The sequence below is a fragment of the Dendrobates tinctorius genome, unplaced genomic scaffold (genome assembly GCF_039654945.1).
Source record: "Dendrobates tinctorius isolate UK_male_01 unplaced genomic scaffold, ASM3965494v1 ptg000446l, whole genome shotgun sequence".
In the NCBI taxonomy this organism is placed as follows: domain Eukaryota; kingdom Metazoa; phylum Chordata; class Amphibia; order Anura; family Dendrobatidae; genus Dendrobates; species Dendrobates tinctorius.
The window spans coordinates 235,510-243,630 of record NW_027362108.1 but is presented as its reverse complement, the minus strand read 5'-3'; positions in this window follow the sequence as shown (position 1 = coordinate 243,630).

Genomic DNA, 8,121 nt, shown 5'->3' with positions numbered 1-8,121 from the left:
CCCTAGAGTGCAGGTCTGTAAGAACGGAACATGTCCTCGACTTATTCTCACAGAGTGACTCACTGATAGCTTCACTGTGGCTGTGATAACAGCCGTTACACGGTACTGTGTGAGGAGCGTACACCGCTGTATGGTGTGAAAAAATGCACGCTCAGTACCTCAGCAGGGCAAAAAAAAATTGTGATTGCTTTTAAAAAAGCAGTTTGCGGAGCAGTGGGTAAACAGCAATGCAGGAATGTCAGGAAGCCTTAGAAGGCAGCCCAACAACCAACACCACTGATACACCACTATATAGCCTCCCCTTGCACTGCACAGTGACTGGTGTTGTACAGGCAAAATCGCTAGCAGCAGAAGCAGTTTTTTTTTCTTCTTCTCAGCAGGACAAAAAAAAAAATTGTGATTGCTTTTAAAAAAGCAGTTTGCGGAGCAGTGGGTAAACAGCAATGCAGGAATGTCAGGAAGCCTTAGAAGGCAGCCCAACAACCAACACCACTGATACCCCACTATATAGCCTCCCCTTGCACTGCACAGTGACTGGTGTGTTGTACAGGCAAAATCGCTAGCAGCAGAAGCAGTTTTTTTTTCTTCTTCTCAGCAGGACAAAAAAAAAAATTGTGATTGCTTTTAAAAAAGCAGTTTGCGGAGCAGTGGGTAAACAGCAATGCAGGAATGTCAGGAAGCCTTAGAAGGCAGCCCAACAACCAACACCACTGATACCCCACTATATAGCCTCCCCTTGCACTGCACAGTGACTGGTGTGTTGTACAGGCAAAATCGCTAGCAGCAGAAGCAGTTTTTGGTGTCTTCTTCCCTGCCTAACGCTCTCCCTACAAAATCATCAGCAGCAGCAGCAGCTCTCCCTATTCTGAGATCAGCATGAGTAACATGGCGGTCGGCGTGCACGCCCTTTTATACCCCCTGTGACGCCCCCCAAAGCAAGCCAATCACTTTCCTTCCCTTCTGAAAGATGGTGGTGACCCGTGCCTATGTCATCACGTTGCCCACAGTGTCCGTGGATCCTGATTGGCTGAAAAAGAGCGCAAAACAAACTTTTGAAACGCGACTTTGGCGCTTAAGTCGCCGACCTCGTGGCCGACCTCATCCTAGGGTCGGGTTTCGTTTCATGAAACCCGACTTTGCCAAAAGTCGGCGACTTTTGAATTTTTTCGACCCGTTTTGCTCAACTCTAGTCGTTGATATTACGGAAGCATCCGAAGAGCCCACACTACACTCAAAGATCTAATTTTTAGTCTACTACTAACTCTGCTGTTATTATTTCTAATTTTCTAATCTTCTTGTAGTTCTCTATATATATGTATGTATTAGCTTGATGACCCTACTGAACCTCCACCACTGCCCTGCATAGAGCTGCACCATAAAACAGTGTAAGGAGACCCACGTGTCCTCCCCCTGCACAGACCCACAGTACACTCCCTACAGAGCCCTCATGTTCTCCCCTTGCACAGCCCCCCCGTGTACCCCCCTGCACAGCCCCCCATGTCCTCCCCTACACAGCCTCCCCATGTACCCCCCCAGCACAGTCTCCCATGTCCTCCCCTACACAGCCTCCTCATTTACCCCCCTGCACAGCCCCCCCATGACCTCCCCTACAGAGTCCCCCCATGACCTCCCCTACAGAGTCCCCCCATGTCCTCCCCTACAGAGTCCCCCTATGTCCTCCCCTACAGAGTCCCCCTATGTCCTCCCCTACAGAGTCCCCCATGTCCTCCCCTACAGTGTCCCCCCATGTCCTCTCCCATACTGTATATAGGGCTCAGGATGAACTCCAGGCAAGTATCAGAGACTCCACAGCGGAAACTCCAGATCTCATCCAGGGCTTCCTGGTGACTGATCAGTAGGCAATGAGGTCCTGTATCCACAATGATCCTTGGAGAAACAATTGTCCAGCAGACCCAGCACTCCCTATAACTGGTAAAACCATCCTTTTTACCTCCCTGGTGGCTTTGCAGCTCGTTCTGGCAGCCGGAGCCTGCAGCTCTTCCTGTCGAGTGATCACGTGGTACTGCTCATTAAGGTAATGAATATGCGCTCCACGCCTAAGGGAGCGGAGAGGCGAGCAGGCATATGAGTATGGTGTGCTGGAAGCTGGTAGCCTCTGTGACCTGCTGCTACTGAAGTGTGAAACAGGCCTAAGAGAAAGAAAAGACTCAATCTGAGAAGAGGTCACCTATAAGGTACCAGGATGTACATTTTTAGTTATTGGTACTGACTGCGTCTCATCAGTACTATGGTTCCTGTATAGTCCACAGTCTGATAAAGACTGGTAACTCCCAGCATCTCCTTACCATTGTTAAGGACATACTGGGAGTTGTAGGTTCATGAGATACAAATGTATATGGGCCTGACTTAGAAGGATTCAGCTCATCAGTTATTAATCACATGATGTCATAGACCTAATGGAAAAGGGAAGAATTAGCTGGGTAGAAATGCAAAATGGGCGCCTTCGGCTTCATCTGCCTTGGGCACCCAAAATACTTTGTTTCGGCCCTGGTAACGGATAAAGCAAAATCCTACATGACCTATCAGTGTTCTACGATTTGGGTTGAGGACACTTATTGTATGTGGGCTGGTGAATTTTGTGTGCCAGGGCTGCTTTTTAGTCCTAACTCTGCCCTGAATCCCCTCGTGTATCTGAATGGGAGGAAGAGTGTGAACTTGTGCTAATTGTGCAGTCACACTTTGTCATCTCTGCTCCGTCCTGTCTTCCAGCGCAGGGTTAAATTGCTCTGCCTTCATATCTGGCTTCATGGCTTGATCATAGATGCTGGATCCTGATCCCCAACAAAATTTCACCAACCGAAGATTGTGAAAGAAACACACAAAACACTTTTATTGGATGTTAAATTGACCGAATTTTATTCCAAATCTCATCATTATTATTTCTTTCACTGTCTGAAATTTAGAATCAGCCAATTACTATGAAAGAGACACTGAAAATGGCAGAACCCCCGACTCACGAAGAATCGTCCTTCAGCACTCAGGAGAGGAAAAACCCCCTGTAGTGGAAACCTCTAGGGAACCATGGCTGCAGGACTGCCCTTCCCTTGGGCTTAGAAGGTTAGTGCCAACATGTAACAGCAAATTGTACCTGAATTTGTACATTGTGTCATATTTGTTTTGGAGAAGCCTAATGCGACCTCTCCAGGCCGTACACATAAAGTGAAGGCGGCGAGTACCGGACGTGAGGGAGATCTGGCTGCAACATCTGTCACCCCATTGATCTGGCTGGCTAGGCGGTATGGCTGATCTGGCTGGCTAGGCGCTATGGCTGATCTGGCTGGCTAGGCGGTGTCCCCTTCCTCCCATTGTGGAGTGATGAAGCTCCAGGTCTCCAGACACATCAAGTATGGCTCCGTCTACGGCTGAATGACTTGTGGTTCTGGAATCTTCTCCTGCATCATAGATGCATGTCTTTATGACATCAGCGCAGTTGCCATAGTTATCACAGGTGTTTTATACTGTGGTTTCATTGGCTAGAAAGTCCCTCTCAGTGTTCCAAAGATTTAACCCTTGAATGACTGGTATTGTGCCTTTCTCCAGAAGCCTGTAAAATAAACTTGTCACTAGACAGGACCATTATCATTATTATATTTTAGAGTTGCCCCAACCAAAGTCTAATAAGTGAGCGCATCTACAGAGTTGATGTGTAACAAGCGCAGTCATTCCATTAAGCCCTACTAAATGCATAAATGCACAATATGAGAACAGAGTAGTCATATAGAAAATTAATGATACCAAGGTAAAAGCAGTTAGATATGGGATGCTATATAGGGACTCATACTGTATATAGGAGCTATATGGGGACTCACACTGTATATAGGAGGCAACATGGTGGCAAACAATGTAGTCAGGAGGCTATATGTGAGTGCTCATACTGTATATAGGAGGCTATATGGGGACTCACACTGTATATAGGAGGCAAACACTGTATTCAGGAGGCTATATGTGGGCTCATACTGTATATAGGAAGCGATTTGCAGGCTCATACTGTTTATCGGAAGCGATGTGCAGGCTCATACTGTACATAGGAGGCTATGTGGATACTCATACTGTTTATAGGAAGCAATGCGCAGGCTCATACTGTACATAGGAGGCTATATGTGGATGCTCATACTGTATATAGGATGCGATGTACAGGCTCATACTGTATATAGGAGGCTATGTGCAGGCTCATACTGTATATAGGAAGCAATGTGCAGGCTCATACTGTATATAGGAGGCAAAAACTGTATTCAGGAGGCTATATGTGGGTGCTCATACTGTATATAGGAGGCTATATGCGGCCTCATACTGTATATATGAAGCGATGTGCAGGCTCATACCGTACATAGGAGGCTATATGTGGCCTCATACTGTATACAGGATGCGATGTGCAGGCTCATACTGTATATAGGAGGCTATGTGGGCTCATATTGTATATAGGAAGCAATGTGCAGGCTCATACTGTATATAGGAGACTATATGCGGCCTCATCTAATATATAAAGCTCAAAGTGTGTATGTATGTATGTGTGTGTGTATGTTTGTATGTCCGGGATAGGCATCCGCACCGTCGCAGCTACAGCCACAAAATTTGGCACAGTCACACATCTGCACCCCGAGAGCGTCCTAAGCTATGTTGTGAGGCGAAATTTTAACCCTGCGCATTCCAATTCACCAAACAATTTTGCCCCTATCTACATACTGGGGGAAAAAGTGTGTGCGCGTCAAGCCCCGCCCCTCATTGTGTTGTCACAATGCCCCTATTTGCATACTGGGAAAGCAGTGTGTGTGCATCAAGCCCCGCCCCTCATTATGATGTCACAATGTTTGCCATGGCGATGCTGATGTCATCAAAGGTTGCAAGCCCTGCCGCCGCTCATTATGATGTCATAATGGTTGATTATGGAATGGAGGATGTGTGATGAGTATATGGGCACTGGACTATAGGATGGTGGATATGTATGATGGGTATATGGGCACGGGACTATGGGATGGGGGATGTGTGATGGGTATATGGGCACTGGACTATGGGATGGAGGATATGTTTGATGGGTATATGGGCACGGGACTATGGGATGGTGGATATGTATATGGGCACAGGACTATGGGATGGAGGATGTGTGATGGGTATATGGGCACTGGACTATAGGATGGAGGATACAGTGGGGAAAAAAAGTATTTAGTCAGTCAGCAATAGTGCAAGTTCCACCACTTAAAAAGATGAGAGGCGTCTGTAATTTACATCATAGGTAGACCTCAACTATGGGAGACAAACTGAGAAAAAAAAATCCAGAAAATCACATTGTCTGTATGTATGACTGTATATGGGCACGGGACTATGAGATAGCGGATATGTATGATGGGTATATGGGCACGGGACTATGGGATGGAGGATATGTATGATGGGTATATGGGCATGGGACCATGGGATGGAGAATATGTATGATCGGTATATGGGCATGGGACTATGGGATGGAGAATATGTATGATGGGTATATGGGCATGGGACTATGGGATGGAGGATATGTGATGGGTATATGGGTACTCGACTATGGGATGGAGGATATGTATGATGGGTATATGGGCACGGGCCTATGGGATCGTGGATATGTATGATGGGTATATGGGCAGGGACTATGGGATGGAGGATAATTATAATTTTCTATAACTTACCACAGTTAGTTACTATGCCCGGGCAGCGCCGGGCTCTTCAGCTAGTACTGTATATATACTGTGTTCCAAATTATTATGCAAATGCTATTTTTCTCTGATTTTCCTAAATAGTCGGTACAAATGACAGTCAGTCTAATAAAAGTCATCACCCGTTAGAGTATGCATCGAATTTTATTGAAGAAACCTCCCAATGATAACAGTATAATCTCCAAAATGAATAAAAACTCAAATTGCACTGTTCCAAATTAGTATGCACAGTAGAATTTCTAAACATTTGATATGTTTTAAAGAACTGAAAATGCTCATTTGTGGAATTTGCAGCATTAGGAGGTCACATTCACTGAACAAAAAGGATATTTTGGAGTTAAATAGCTTAACAGGCCAAGTTACATGTTAACATAGGAACCCTTCTTTGATATCACCTTCACAATTCTTGCATCCATTGAACTTGTGAATTTTTTGGAGAGTTTCTGCTAGTATTTCTTTGCATGAAGTCAGAATAGCCTCCCAGAGCTGCTGTTTTGATGTGAACTGCCTCCCACCCTCATAGATCTTTCGCTTGATGATACTCCAAAGGTTCTCCATAGGGTTGAGGTCAGGGAAAGATGGTGGCCACACCATGAGTTATCTCCTTTTATGCCCATAGCAGTCAATGACTCAGAGGTATTCTTTGCAGCATGACATGGTGCAGTTTCATGCATGAAGAGGATTTTGCTCCTGAAGGCACATTTCTGCTTTTTATACCATGGAAGACAGCTGTCAGTCAGAAACTCTATATACTTTGCAGAGGTCATTTTCACACCATCAGGAACCTTAAAGAGCCCTACCAGCTGTTTCCCCATGATTCCGGCCCAAAACATGACTCCTCCACCTCCTTGCTGACGTCGCAGCCTTGTTGGGGCATAGTGGCCTTCCACCAACCATCCACTACTCCATCCATCTGGACCATCCAGGGTTGCTCGACACTCATCAGTAAACAAGACTGTTTGAAAATTAGTTTTCATGTATGTCTGGGCCCACTGCAACCATTTCTGCTTGTGAACACTGTTTAGGAGTGGCCGAATAGTAGGTTTATGCACCACAGCATGCCTTTGAAGGATCCTACACCTTGAGGTTCGAGGGACTCCAGAGGCACCAGACAAAGAAACATGAGAGAAAGCTTATCAAAAAATATCTACCAACTCATTGAGGCCTTTAGGATGAATGGTATCTAGTTTATATATCCAATACAGTTCTCTCTTATTTAGACACTGTATTCTGTTTGGGGTATCTGCTGGTATATGATCTATGGGTGTAAATTCGAGTCCAGTCATTATATCTTTATAAAAATTTAATATATATTTATTATAGGTTTCATACATTTTTAAATAAAAAATTGATTTTTTAGATGTTCAATGTGTTTTATCAGAGGTTATATTTATATAGGTTTGACATTTTAACATTGGAGGGGGAGTTTTCACAGGAAGTGATGTTTTGTCTGTTAGTGATGTCACACCCATATATGCACTGAATGCACAATGAAATGAATGAAAAACAAATCTGAACTGAGAAAAGTAAGTTAATGTGTATGCACAATGTAAGTGCATATTAACACATGACCATTAACCAGAGAAAACAAAAAGCAAAAAACACAAATATCCTGAACTAAAAGTAAAAAATATACTGCACATAATGCATAAAGGTAATAATAATAATAAGGGTATTTAGTAAACATAATTTTGATCAAAATAATGTACAAGCCATCCCGCCACGTCACGGCAACCCTTGTGGGACAGTCCCTACTCTAGTATTTAAAACCTTTTCACTTGCCAAGTGGCGTGAATGTGAATAAGGGTCGAGCGGCTGAACCACTTGTAACAGCTTAGGCCAGACTGGATGGCTTTCCCAGCTCAGAAAGAGGGCGGTCACACCCATATATGCACTGAATGCACAATGAAATGAATAAAAAACAAATCTGAACTGAGAAAAGTAAGTTAAGTTTAAGGTAAGTTTTTTATTGTTTTTTATTCATACTGTACAAAGGAGGCTATGTGGATGCTCATACTGTTTATAGGAAGCAATGCACAGGCTCATACTGTACATAGGAGGCTATATGTGGGTGCTCATACTGTATATAGGAAGCTACAGGCGGCCTCATACTGTATATAGGAAGTGATGTACAGGCTCATACTGTATATAGGAGGCTATGTGCAGGCTCATACTGTATATAGGAAGCAATGTGCAGGCTCATACTGTATATAGGAGGCAAAAACTGTATTCAGGAGGCTATATGTGGGTGCTCATACTGTATATAGGAGACTATATGCAGCCTCATACTGTATATAGGAAGCGATGTGCAGGCTCATACCGTACATAGTAGGCTATATGTGGCCTCATACTGTATATAGGAAGCGATGTGCAGGCTCATACTGTATATAAGAGGCTATGTGGGCTCATATTGTATATA